The 15,713-nt window shown below is 26.6% G+C and overlaps 1 pseudogene; it reads left to right on the forward strand.

The window, feature by feature from the left end:
• The first annotated feature begins 1,040 nt into the window (after positions 1–1,040).
• LOC126551087 (uncharacterized) lies at positions 1,041–3,967 on the forward strand (annotated as a pseudogene).
• The last annotated feature ends 11,746 nt before the right edge of the window (positions 3,968–15,713 follow it).

A 15,713-nucleotide genomic window follows, 5' to 3' on the forward strand; every position in this document is an offset into this window, starting at 1 on the left:
TTGAAATATGGGCATTAATGTTTGAATTTCAAGTTATAAAACTATTCATTATATTTGCAGTCGAGTTAAAATATCTTACATTTGTCCATGATCTATTTTTCAGATATTTTTCCACAAACTGAACAGTTTAATAGTATCACATTTACTACGAACAATTAAATTAAATTTTTAAATATTTATTAAAACTTTCAAATGATAAAAAAAATTTAAAACTGTCATAATATTATAATTTATAATATATTTTTATGTAATACGTAGAAACAATGCAGTAGATGATCTAAACCGATTCTTTTAAAAATAAATTTTATTATAATATTTTCATACCTAATTATACGATTAAAAAGTCACGTACGCTCTGCATAGAGTCAAACTATAATATTAAAATATTATTCTACTCCTTGAATGTGATATTATATTAACATATTATAGGTAGGCTAGGACAGTTAGGCGCAGAAAGCAGAACCGACCCGTCCTTATAGGATTTGTGAGGCCTGCTTAGAAGCAAATTAAGGCTATATAAGCAGTGCATTGTTAAAAAAAGCTCTGTAGGGTTTTCCAAAAGTATAACTATACTGTAATCCTAAGTTTCATTGTAAACTATATATTAATTTTATCGCTTTAAACAAGTTGTGTCTTAAATGTGGAATTGTGTCCCTATCGGGGTGTTTTTCAAGTTATACATGAGTTAAGTCCAGTAGATTTTTTTGAGGTATACGAGTTTTGTCTTATTGAAAAAAAGATAAGTTTTCAAAAGTTACGCACCTATAAATTCGTCCATTACATAATATAGATAGATAAAGATAAGTGTACGTATACAACACATATGTTATGTCTATATTTGATCATTGAAACACTATTAGTCATATATCAATAGTTTCGTTACATATAAACTCATTGATTGCGATCGTATTTTTTGCTTCACCAATCTAGCAAATACATTATACAACGCAATGAGGTGGTGCAACAGAGTTTTCAAAAATAATAGCTTGAGTAGTCTGACTACTCGTTTATATACGTATACTAATATCATATAATATATAATTACAGAATCACATAGAAATGCACGCTTGAAGAGAGTAAGTCCAGAAAATACTGCTGTGAGTATATTTATAAATTGTATTTAAAAAAAAAAACAAACTAAAATATAATATAGTCAATTGACATAGCCAATTTATTAAATTTTTATTTATTGTGCTTAATTTTTGTGTACACAAATCGTATTGCAGGTATAGGTTACCTACTATTAGTACCTACTCGTACATATTTTATTCTTTCATATAAATATAAACAATATAATAATAATAATAATAACAATAATAAATTTTAAAATCTTTTACGTCGAAACCCTTAGAAAAAACACACATAATATGATCAGAAATAATGCAAAACTAGGCCCTGGGCGGGGGGGGGGGAATTCCTGTACTGTATATTTAATAACAATAATACAGAAAAACAAAAAAAACATTTATTATCTTTCTTTTCAAAAATCGACTCGGGGAAATCGTATTATATATAGTGTGAAAATATTTTATGTTCGAAGCGATCCGACTTCTCTGTAAATACGATATTTTATATCAATATCATATTATATACCTACATACCTTTTGTCGTTATACTAATTAATAACACAGATTGACTGTACATGATGTGTGTTATTTAAAACAGGCGTACGGTTACCGCACGCAGGACCGGAGGGACTCGTCCGCGGACGGCCAACACTTCTTGCCGGCGTTCGGGCCGCTGTTCAGCCAACTCGGCCACCACTCCCGTCCACCGAGGCTGTACCAGGAGGCCGACTATCTGCCCGAGCTGTCGCCGTTCCTGCAGACGGCCGCGGCGTCCAACCAGGAGAACGCCATGCTGGGTTCCGGCAACTTTGGCGTCATACCCGGCGGCACTTATTACGCGGCCGGCGAGACGGCGTCCGCTTCCGACCCGTACCTGTACGACGGCAACAGCCACGGACGACCGCACCGGTACGTTCAGGGGCACCGAATAAATGCCATTAATAGGTATATTATATGATAATGATAACGTGCCCGTGTCGTCGACTGTAGTTTTTCTTCTTTACCCCCTCAAAAAAAGTCGAGTATTATTATTATATAATAATTACCTATTTGTATAGTGATAGCAGCAGTGTATAATATAGGTCAGGAGTCGCCAACATTTTCAAACGAGTGAGCTAAAGTTAAACATTTTAAATCCCTGGTGATCGACATACATGAGAATTTATAGGTCTTTGAGAAAAGAAAAACAATTATTTTCTTCGTAATACCTAATTTATTACGCGTTCGACCGACAATGTTAAAATTAATTTTATAACGACAGACCTACGTTCATAAAAAGATATTGACCAGTCGATCGACTGGTTGGCGACTCCTGCAGATACATATATTATAGGTAATAATCAAATCTTGTGCATAAATTATTTTAGTATCGACCCACATATCATTAAGTAGGTACCTAAAAATAATTAATATAACTTTTATCAATTAAATATAAATTTCCATTTAAAAATGTTGTAACGCATATTATATTTATCGTATTTTACATTTTAAATCAAAAACTCATTATAATAATTGAATACAAAATATTTTTTGTTATTCTAAATATATTTTGGAATAAAGTCCAAATCTAATCCATATACTCGATGTTATAAGTATAATATTATATTATATAATATTATTCTAAAGTCGGAATCATTTTTAAAATATTTATACAACTGTGCACGTACTTTTGTAAAAATCTATTAAAGTTCAATATTACACCATTTTTGTAACTGTTATTACATAATTATTTTATAGATTTTCTGGAAATCATAGACCGTCAGCATTCCGTGATCCAGAAGACTTTTTCGCAGGGTTCCGAGACTTTGCGGATATCACAGCTCCGACCAAGTCATCGTTCTCACAATACCATATGGCATATGGTATATGCCCCAGTGGAGGATGTACCGTCCAGCGAAGAAAAGATTAAGTCAAAAAAGAAGAGAAAATTAAACAAACATTTAGAGAACGAAAATGATAAAACAATTAAAGCTAAAAGGAAAATGCATGCGGGTGAAAAGGAATTATACGAACCTATGATTGCACTAAGTTAGAAAGTATAATACAAGCAAGAGTTGTTAAAATGTTATTATTGTTATTAATACTTCGAAGTACAAAATATGGGAATTCTTTTTTATTGACTATAGAGTGATGCAAAAATAAGAGCTCTAATTAGCAAAGTTCGTGAGCTCGATATTTCCATCACATGGTTTTGTCATTTAAAATATTTAATTTAACAAATAGATCCATCAAAAAAACATTGTTTTCCAATGTACTATTGTACTATACTATTATACTATATTATGTTAATATTACGTTTAATGTTATTACTTATATATTAATAAAATATATTATTATAATTATAACGTGTTAGTAATAACTAATAAGTCATATTCAAATTAAAGCGAATCTTGTTTTTATACTTAGTTATTATTTTATTACTGTATAAACGTACCAAATACCTAGTTGTATACTATTTTGTACTAATATATAATGTATAATGATTTGTAAATATTTATTTTTTAATAAATGTTAATAACTGATTTTCACTAAACACACAACTCAACTTTACCGAATTTCAAACATGTATGTTTAAGATTTAGATTAGGTTGTACGACGCCGACGAGGTTATAGAGATACAGCGTAATTTGCTACTATGTTTCATAGAAATTAAGACAATACATGATAAAATAAAATCCAGCAAACAAACAAAAGAAAAAGAAATAACAAACCATAAATGAAAAACGTCTTAAACGAGTTTTTTTAACGAGAATTGTTTTGCAATAGTCCGATTATCTCAAAAAATATCACACCTCAAGAACCTAAGGTATTTGCATATTCGGTTTCAATTCATTTCCACCATAAAAATTAGAATCATACTTATCAAAAACCACTAGCCCAAATCTCTGAAACTTTAATCCTCCGACTGCGCGAGCATTTGGGCGCGAGAATTATTATTTTTTGCATTGTTCAATAAAACTCCACTATAAACCGTAAAAACTATATGCCTATTATTACTATCCATAGATAACATATAAAACCATAAAGATTATTCAACTAGGCAGGTGAATACATAGGATAAAGATTTGAAACATGACTCAATTTAAAATTTTGTAAGTAATACATAATTTTAATAAATATAAAAAAATGTACCTATTTTAATAATTTATTATTATTAATAATATTTCAAGACATTACACTGGCGGTGTAGTGTATAATATTTATGGTTTTTTGGAAAAAAATTAAGATAGGTATATTATTTCAAGATTTTAAAAGACTGCTTTACTCTTTAAAAATCCCAATTCTTAGAGATATGTGGCCTGAAGAAGCCTTATATATAAAATCTGTAAGTATAATCACATAATAGATTCTGTGGTAAAACTACAAAAAGTTGCTTTTGTAATTTGTTCATATTGTGTGCTTTATAATTATAATTTCTATAATATTATATTTCTATATTATAAAGTATTTTTTTTTTTAATTAACAGTATAGGCATACACAGTTTACCGTAATATATATTTTTAAATAAAAACAATTAAAAAATTATCGTCTACAACGAAAAATGTAATACAATTATACATATATTATGGTAAAAAGGTATTGAACACAATGTAAAGTTTGTTAAAATAGTACAATAATATAATTCAAATTGCCAAAATAGGTACCTAGTGATTGGGTATTTCGCAAAATATTTTTACTATTAAAATTGTTAGAGTGTTAGACTAATTTATTGTAATATTATGTTGATTTATTTTTAAAATAGTAGTTTGATAGGCGATAGCAGTTTTATATATTAAGTTTATCTAATAATTTCTTCATTTAAATAATCGTTTGTCGGGGTCGATAGTCGGTGGAATCAATATGTAAAAAAAAATTCGCAGAATTGATAGGTTTCTTGTATTTTGATGTATTTCTAGATTCCGAACGAAGTTAATAGTTATGAATGTATATTGAATTTACTATGGTGTGTGTCTCTTTTTTGTGTCTGTGTACAGCATAATTTGTCGAAATAATTGTTCAATATTAAACTTTGGGGTTGGTTTCCGATGGCAAAGTGAATATTCTTAGTGCATTATAGAGGTAAAAAATAAATATTTTCCAATAGTTTTAAAAAAAAAATCGATTTTTTATATGGTTGAAATTCTTAAACAAATAATTTTAAACACTTGAAATTTTCACCAAATTTTTATATTAGTGTAATCTATATACCGTTAAATTTTTAAAATATTTAAGATTGTTTTAAGTTATTTATAGACAACTACAATTTTCTATTTTTCTAAGTAATTTTTTTTGAAGTGTCGATAAAAAAATTCTGGTTTCCCTAAAAAGGCACAATTTTTAGATTCTGAACGGAGTGAAGAATGTATTGATTTTCCAATGATGTGTGATTTTCTTTTTTTTTTTTTTGTGTCTGTGTACAGCATAACTAGTCGAAATAATGCTCCAATTTCAAACTATGGGGGTGGTTTCCGATGTAAAAGTGAATATCCTTGGTGCATTATAGAGGTAAAAAGTTAACATTTTCCAACAGTTTTCAAAAAAATCGAGAAAAACAAAAAAAAAATGACGGAAAAACGGCAATTTTTACGCAAAACCAGTTTTCGACCAAATCGATTTTTTTTTATGGTTGTAATTCAAAAACTAATCACTGAAAATACTTGAAATTTTCACCAAATGTTAATGTCAGTGATATCCGTATATAGTTAAATTTTCAAAAAATTTTTGACTTTTTTTGAGTTATTTATAGACCACTGAAATTTTCGATTTTTTTGAAAAATTTTTTTTAAAGTGTCGATAAAAAATTTTTGGATTACCAAAAAGTTTTGAAAATTTAATACAAGGTTCCTTATGAGTTGTTTTTAATGTAGCTAAAAAAAATTAAAAATCGTTAGTCACAATTTTTTTTTATAAGCGTTTTTAGTTCAAATTTTTACGAAATCTGTCGAAAACGCGAAAATTTGCAAGTAATTTTGAAGTTGAAAAATCATAAAATTTTTTTCTTTTATAACTAAGTTTTGAAAATTTGGTACAAGGTTCTCCATACATTTTTCTTCAAATATCTGTAAAAAAAACTCTACCGGATTCAGACAAAAAATTTTTATGAGTGTTTGAAATTTAAATTTTTACAAAAACCGCGTTAAATAACAGTTTAGCCTCAAACGATTTTTGATATTTGTTATTATTCAAAAAGTATAAGTCGTAGATACTTGAAAATTTTACCAGTTATTAAGATTCGCGTTTTCTTTACGTGATTTAAATTTCAAAATATTTTGACTTTTTTTGAGCTATTTATAGACAACTGAAATTTTCAATTTTTCTGAAAAAATATTTTTTAAGTGTCGATAAAATTTTTTTGGCCCTATCAAAATACTTGAAAATTTAATACAAAGTTCCTCATATGTTATTCTTATAGTGATTAAAAAATTATAAGAATACATAGGCACAATTTTTTTTTATTAGCATTTGAAGTTCAAATTTTGACGAAAATTCGTCAAAATTATGAATATTTGCGAAATATTTGAAGTTGAAAAATCATAAAATTTTTTGTGTTTATAACTAAGGATTAAAAATACAACACTAAGTTTTCCATAAGTTTACCTTCAAGTATCTATAGAGAAAACTCGAAGCATCATTATAGGAAAAATTTTAAGTGCGTTTGAATTTTAAATTTTAACGAAATAGCGTAACGATAACGATTTATCCTCAAACGATTTTAAATATTTGTTATTATTCAAAAAGTATAAGTCGTAGATACTTGAAAATTTTACCAGTTATTAAGATTCGCGTTTTCTTTACGTGATTTAATTTTCAAAATATTTTTTAATATAAGCTGGTTTTTTTAAACCACCTTTTTCACCAACCACTAGAAATTATATCCTAGGCTGACAAATCATCTTCGTTCAGAATCGTTTTTCGTATACAATGATAACTATCATTGGATTCAAATTTAACACTCCTATAATATATAATAATGATCCATACGGCACCTAATGTACAGCAGAGCGGTACTCACTTGCCCACTTTTTTTTTTTTAATTAACAGTATAGGCATACACAGTTTACCGTAATATATATTTTTAAATAAAAACAATTAAAAAATTATCGTCTACAACGAAAAATGTAATACAATTATACATATATTATGGTAAAAAGGTATTGAACACAATGTAAAGTTTGTTAAAATAGTACAATAATATAATTCAAATTGCCAAAATAGGTACCTAGTGATTGGGTATTTTGCAAAATATTTTTACTATTAAAATTGTTAGAGTGTTAGACTAATTTATTGTAATATTATGTTGATTTATTTTTAAAATAGTAGTTTGATAGGCGATAGCAGTTTTATATATTAAGTTTATCTAATAATTTCTTCATTTAAATAATCGTTTGTCGGGGTCGATAGTCGGTGGAATCAATATGTAAAAAAAAATTCGCAGAATTGATAGGTTTCTTGTATTTTGATGTATTTCTAGATTCCGAACGAAGTTAATAGTTATGAATGTATATTGAATTTACTATGGTGTGTGTCTCTTTTTTGTGTCTGTGTACAGCATAATTTGTCGAAATAATTGTTCAATATTAAACTTTGGGGTTGGTTTCCGATGGCAAAGTGAATATTCTTAGTGCATTATAGAGGTAAAAAATAAATATTTTCCAATAGTTTTAAAAAAAAAATCGATTTTTTATATGGTTGAAATTCTTAAACAAATAATTTTAAACACTTGAAATTTTCACCAAATTTTTATATTAGTGTAATCTATATACCGTTAAATTTTTAAAATATTTAGATTGTTTTAAGTTATTTATAGACAACTACAATTTTCTATTTTTCTAAGTAATTTTTTTTGAAGTGTCGATAAAAAAATTCTGGTTTCCCTAAAAAGGCACAATTTTTAGATTCTGAACGGAGTGAAGAATGTATTGATTTTCCAATGATGTGTGATTTTCTTTTTTTTTTCTTTTGTGCCTGTGTAAAGCATAATTAGTCAAAATAATGCTTTAATTTCCAACTTCGGGGGTGCTTTCCGATGTCGAAGTGAATAACCTTGGTGCATTATAGAGGTAAAAAGTATACATTTTCCAACAGTTTTCAAAAAAATCGAGAAATACAAAAAAAAAGTGACGGAAAAACAGGAATTTTTACGCAAATCCAGTTTGCGACCAAATCGATTTTTTTATATGGTTGTAATTCATAAACTAATCACTGTAAATACTTGAAATTTTCACCAAATGTTTATGTTAGTGTTATCTATAAACAGATAAACTTTCAAAAATTTTTGACTTTTTTTGAGTTATTTATAGACCACTGAAATTTTCAATTTTTCTGAAAAATTTTTTCAAAGTGTCGATAAAATTTTTTTGGCCCTATCAAAGTACTTGAAAATTGTATACAAAGTTCCTTATATGTTATTCTTATAGTGATTAAAAAAATATAAGAAAACATAGGCACAATTTTTTGTTATTAGCATTTGAAGTTCAAATTTTAACAAAAATTCATCAAAATCATGAATATTTGCAAATTATTTTGTAGGTATAAGTCATAAAAAATTTTGCATAAGTAGCTAAGAGTTGAAAACTTAATACAAGATTTTTCATAAGTTTAGTTTACAATAATTATAAAAGAACTTAATTTTTGGTGTATTCAGGCCATTAACAAAAACCACCATTTTCACCAACCACTGGAAATTATATGCTATAGACTGACAAATCATCTTCGTTCAGAATCGTCTTTCGTATACAATGATAACTATCGTTGGATTCAAATTTAACACTTCTAAAGTATATAATAGTGATCCACACGGCACCTAATGTACAGCAGATCGGTACCCACCTACCCGCTTTTTATTGTTAAATATATACCTATTATTATTTTTTAAATTTTTAGTAAAAAAGGCCCCTAAAGTTTATAGTGCACAGGGCCCCTATTTCACTAAATCAGGGCCTAGTCTTAAAAGTTTAAAAATGTCTACTGTATTTATATATTTGACTGATTTAAGTTTGTAAAACAACAAAACTTTGTATTAGGTAGGTACGTAAATATGACCTGTATTACAAAAAAAAATCAAATTTTTTTAGAAAATGAATAGGTGTTGCAATGTTTGAAAGTGTAAATGGGACGTTAAATAAAATATGTTTGTAAATTACTGATAAGTATACTGTATACTGTATAGGCACATCGTTTGGTTTGTTCGACGTTCCGTAACGAATGTGTACAGCAGTGGCTATTTTTGCTGATTTTCCGTAGTGTACATATTTAAATTTGAGCTTAGTATTATTATTATTTACTATCTATTCGTCCAACGTATGGTTTCAGATGCAGAATGTTATATAGTACTTAAGTACCATAAAGGTAGTTCACATTTTTATTTTTCGTGGTGCACTGTGTGTGTCGTAGTACACACAAAAATTGCCACTGGTCTGCAGTGCTGTATAATGTCATAATACGGAAGTAGTTGTACACCGATTACCAGCCGCTATAGACGTAACTATGAATATATTGAGTACTATTTTAACTAGGTAAAAATTTGAATTGATTGAGAAAAATATACCTAACTACAATAACTACATTATTATTCAAGTTATTCTGTGTACCCAATTGTGTGGAACATTAAAATCATAATGTAACGTGGGCGGGGATGACCCGTTAAATATATGATATTCAGGGAAGAAGTTGGTTTCATTTGAATATAAGTTAACCGTAGCTAGGGAGCAAATGGTACTCAGGGTACAAATAAATGTGGATTGATCCAAATACTTATAAATATATCAAGTTTATTCTTACCTAAATAAAACGTTTACAAGTCGTAGGGCTGGCTTTTAGTTCGTGTTCGCTGGTGTTAACGCGGGGAACTGGCTGTCTCTTACATATATTCTTATTTAACCGTACCTTTACAATAATTAAATATGAGACAGCACAGGAGGGGCATAATGTACATTCATCACAGTATATTTTACATGTTTTGGTTTACGATATACATACATATACACCCATATACCTATATGTACGTATACCATAATATAATACATAATATGTGTAAGTATATAATATGTACTTACAGTTGCATATTATTATGTTTAAAAATAAATATGTAACAATCGTTACAATAAAATGTATTCAATTTGAGGAAATTTGTCAAGAAAAAATTCCTTCTTTATCTATGGTCATACAATTGTATGTACTATAGAAACCAAATTGAAAAATCTAATTTCTAAAAATAATGATTTAACTAGTGGAATATCATTTGCAAGAAGTGTGCACAAGATTCAAAATTATAATGTTAGAACCACATGAAGTAGATGCAGCAAAGAAGATATTAAAATAGAAAATTAAATTCTTAGAACACCACCACCCGATACAAACATTACAAATGAAACAAAAAAACATACGTTGGGGCCAAGTAATTCGTTATTGTGGGATATTCTTAATGAACGATCAGCCACTATAAAACATATGATCGATTATATTTTGAGGAGAGTGAGCTTAATCATTAATTTTTATGATAACTGAAATGAAAATAATTTTAAATTTTAAATATTTTTGTTGATACCATAGTTATTATAACTTCCACTGATTTATCCAACATCAAATCATTTAACTTGGTGGAGCTCAAATCAAACTATATTCCTAAATTTATTAACAGTTGCAATAAATTATTTAGATAATCCTACCACATCCGTTGGCTCTAAGCGCATGGTCTCAAAAAGCAGGACAAATTGTTACCAAGAGGAGACAGAGACTTGGTACTGGATAAGTAGAACAATTATTATTTCTACATGATAATATATAATGATTAATTAATGATAATATTTTATAATTTTACATATATTTATTAATTGAATAACAAGTGTGTATTATGTATATTTCTATTTTAAGTTTTTTTTTCTTATTAATAACTAACTATTAAATTATTATTATTTATTAAATAAATATATAATTTACATTTTAAAAACTTATTCTATATTTCTATATCTAAATTTATTGTAAATACAGTTACATAGACTTAAAAGTTAAAATGTAGAATAGGTGATACGAAAACTTGAAATATAATATTAATTAATAACTATAGTTGATTTAAGTACTATAGTAGGTAGGTACATAGGTAAATAAAATGATGAACAAAATGTTGGTGCAAATAATTTCTTATACATACCTATAGAAACCACAGAACTATTATTTTCTTGTCTTATCTCATAAATATAATAATAAATTACATTAAATCAATTACGCAAAAATTGATTATCAAGTGCGCATCTAGCTTAAAATAAAGAAAATCCCTACTTTATTTTTTATTTTTCCGCAAATATTGAGTCAAAAAATTTTCACCTGACGAATCAACGTCTGAAAAAAAAAAGTAATAAGAATTGTAGTTACTTATAATACATGACATAGTGAATATGTGTATATTATCGATGGGTTCTTTTGTAATTAATTGCAATTTGAAAGCAATTTTATAATGCTTATTAATTTTGAATGAATTTTCATTTAAATGACAACAATCAAAATAATTTTAAGTAACAAAACAACGAGCGGCGACACCGTTCACCATTTTCAGACTCACAAGAACCACGAAAGTTTTTAGAAAGATGCCGGGGAACGTTTTTATTATGTGTTGCAATAAAAAGGTAATTAGAAGCCTGACTCAGAAGTTTAAAATGCAATTCACAACACTAACAGCGGAAAATCAACTACCTATGTATAAAAAATGATAAACTAAAGAAACCATTAAGTATAAGATTAAAAAAAAAAATGTAACTAAAATTATAATTTTAATAAATTAATTCTATGTGAAATTAACCACATTATATCTCGTCGAAAAAAAAAACTATTTAAGTGATACTAAACTATGTGAATACTTCTGAATAGAAACGCCAAAATAAGATCTCATGGGGATATTTAATGACAAAAATTAAACATCCGATGTGCCAATACCAATCGTTCAATTTAAAATATATAAATGGCAGTTGTATGTGTCAACATTTTACAGAGCAAAAAATGAATATCACATAGATATCTGAAAACATGATTAAGATAATTGGAACATTTTTATAAATGTTATCAAATTTAAAGTCAAAACCAAATATAAAAATAAAATATTCATTTTTTAACTTAAACTAAATAATATTCTTACCGAAAAATAAAAAGTCATGGTATCTTTGGATAATAGCTGGAAACAAATATTGCACAGTTAAATATGATGTAAATCCTTTAAAGTCACAACTATTTAAAAATAATGTGTTTCCTCAGACATTAATTAACTTAAAATATTGTAGACACAATAATTATTTAGTTGTAATTACAACCACGTCGAGTATTGAATATTGAAATAATATATGTATATTGAAAATAACAGTTAATTATAGTTGCTCACTTATATAATTTAATTAAAGGGTTTAACTGAGGACTACCTAACTGTTTTAGCTTATATTATTATTTGAAAGTTTGTAAAATCTACATTGTAATAAAATATATTCCGCGGACAATTACGATAAAGATGATCGAATTCAAACCATAAAAATATCCGTTATTCAAAGTGTCTTGAATTTAGAAATTTCCTTTAAGTTTAAGGGATATTTAACTGTAAATTTAATATATAAATCAATAATTTCGATGGATTTAATATGATTTTTATCTAAATTTTAAATTGGTATGTTAATAATTATTATTATATTATAAATGTGTACCATAGTGAACACAAAATTAAATAAAAATTATTATTTATAAGTTATAAGACAAGTTTATTGCTTCATTCAGTTACTATAAAATATTATAACATAAACTTTACCACGAGCTTCTATATAATTAGATAAAAAAAAAAAATAATTAGTTATCTGTGATATTAAATACATTTTAATTAAATTGTTTTATTGAAAAAATACTTTCACAAATTCAAAGTAATCTGAAGTAGAATTATACTTAAAATAAATACCTCCTCGTCTAGATTTCATGTCGTAATTATTACGAATTAATTTTTTTTTCACGATGAAGAGTATATTGATTGCTATCAATAGTAAGGTGAATGCCAAGAGAAGGATTCAAGGACAGCATACAAGTATTGTTATAAGAATTGGTTATACATTTTATTCTAAAGTCCTGTATATTTTTTGAGCCATTAGTGTTAAAAAATGTAATAAAAACAAACTACGGAGCAATTTGTTCAAAATGTATAAAAATAATGTTATACATTGTAGTTGATTTACAATAACTAATGTATAATAAACATTATTGTAATAAATTATAATTCGTCTACTATATATATATGATTACCTAATATTATACACTGTTACACCATTGCTCTCCTCCTCACCTAGGGGTGTTAGTGAACACTAACAATTATTGGCTTTGTATTTCGATGACTGGGCTCACAGCTTATTGTTCAATTTAAATTCTAAGGATGTACATTTTGATATTCTTGCTGTGATTTTATACTTTAAAATATACACTAAAACTAAAACCTTTCTACTATGGAAACTGTTGAAACCCCGTATTTTTTCCATTTTTAATAGATTTATATTTATTAGAGGACGTAAAAAAAAATTATGATGGTTTTTTTTTATTTTATATTGAGTTTATCTATTATACTCGTAACTTATTTATACTACACCTAATTTTTTTACAAACAGAATTATAAAATAATGGTTCAAAATTGTATTACATACTTCGCTCTTCATCTGTTAATCCTTTCAGACCCGAATTAATTGTATTAGAGAAAAAAAAATTAGCGATTTATATATGTTATTAAAGATACTTAATTAAGGTTATTTTCAAGTTTGAAAAGATTCTGACCATCTGGACCAAAAATACAACTATGCACATTATAATGTCCATTAGGCCAATATGGAGATACTTGAGTGCACATTATAATGTGCATTGGGCTTTCTAGCATAAAGCACTATGCACATTATAATGTGCAACGGGCTTTAGGTGATAAACCTTATAATAATAAACAAAAATATAACAAATATAATAACAATAATACTAAACAATTTTATTCATGAAATTTAGTTTAATTTACTAAAACAATTACTTTTTTAGTATTACACAAATGGGTATCGCATAATAACGGACATCTGATAATATAATATAGTATGGAAACTGTTAAAACCCCGTATTTTTTTCCATTTTTAATAGATTTCCATTTATTAGAGGACGTAAAAAAAAATTATGATGGATTTTTTTTATTTTAAATTTGAGTTTATCTATTATAAATTATTTATACTATACCTAATTTTTTTACAAACAGAATTATAAAATAATGATTCAAAATTGTATTACATACCTGCTGCAGATAATGCTTTTACATCGTATGAAGCTAGAATTTCGAGTCTTATTTTAGTATGTTATACTTAAAGACTAAAGTTATACTCTTTTCACACTAGTAAGTTCGCAAATTTGCATTCTTATTACTTGTTACTATAATAAATTATAACATTACTAAATCATTAAATAACAGAATAAACCCATGACATCAAAATAGTTGATAAAATTGGTACTTAGATCAAGTTATTTAGATAGAAATTCATGTAGATTTTATTAGATGCCTAGGTAGTTTATTTATTTAATACAAAAATTGTGACTAACGATTACTGAATTTTATTAACTACAATAAGCCCAACTCATAAGAAACCTTTTATTAAATTTTCAAGATTTTTTGGTGATCCAACATTTTTTTATCGAAAATTTCAATTGTCTATAAATAACTTTAAAAAAGTCAAAATATTTTGAAAATTTAACCTTATATAGAAAACACTAATATAATCATTTAGAAAAATGTTAAGTATTTACAGTTATTAGTTTTTGAGTTACAACTATAAAACAAAATCGATTTTGTCAAAAACTGGTTTTGCGTAAAAATTCTCGTTTTTCCGTCACTATTTTTGTTATTTGTTTTCGATTTCTTTGAAAACTCCTAGAAAACATTTACTTTTAACCTGTATAATAAACCAAGGATATTAACTTTGCCATCGAAAATCACCCCCCAAGTTTGAAATTGAACCATTATTTCGACAAGTTATACCGTACACAGACACAAAAAAAACACTCATCATTATAAAATCAATACATTCATCACTTCGACCAGAATCTAAACACAAATAAGTATTTAAAACCTACTACTCATACTAATTTAGATGTATTTATAAATCAACTAAAATGCATTTATCTATGATTTATACTTTCATTATTTATTACAATTCATTAGTAGTTACTTATACAATGAAAATATTTAAATTTCACTTTCATTTTATATACCTAGCTAATATAGTTATAGAATAATTCAGATTTCAATGTTTGTATTTAAATTTTAAAGGTTATTATGTAGTTTATTATACAAACCAGTTAACTGATTACATAAATTCTTATCATATGATCTTGCACCTAAAAAAAAATGCTCGATATAATACCATGCGTTGTGGGTTTTTTATTATATACATTTTTCAGTGATAATGTGCATAGTTAAGTATACTAACCACAAAAACCCTGTTTTTTTAAAAAATCTAGTGAATTAAAAATAAATATTTAAATTAAAAATTAATTAATTCCATTCACGAATTTTGTATCATGAAAAATTAAATTATTGTAATAATTATAACTTGTTTATGTACATATATCGATTGGATGGTTTATTCGTGCTTAATTTTTAAAAACAGTTAGTATTATATATATTTCGT

This window comes from Aphis gossypii, chromosome 3 (assembly GCF_020184175.1).
Source record: "Aphis gossypii isolate Hap1 chromosome 3, ASM2018417v2, whole genome shotgun sequence".
NCBI lineage: Eukaryota > Metazoa > Arthropoda > Insecta > Hemiptera > Aphididae > Aphis > Aphis gossypii.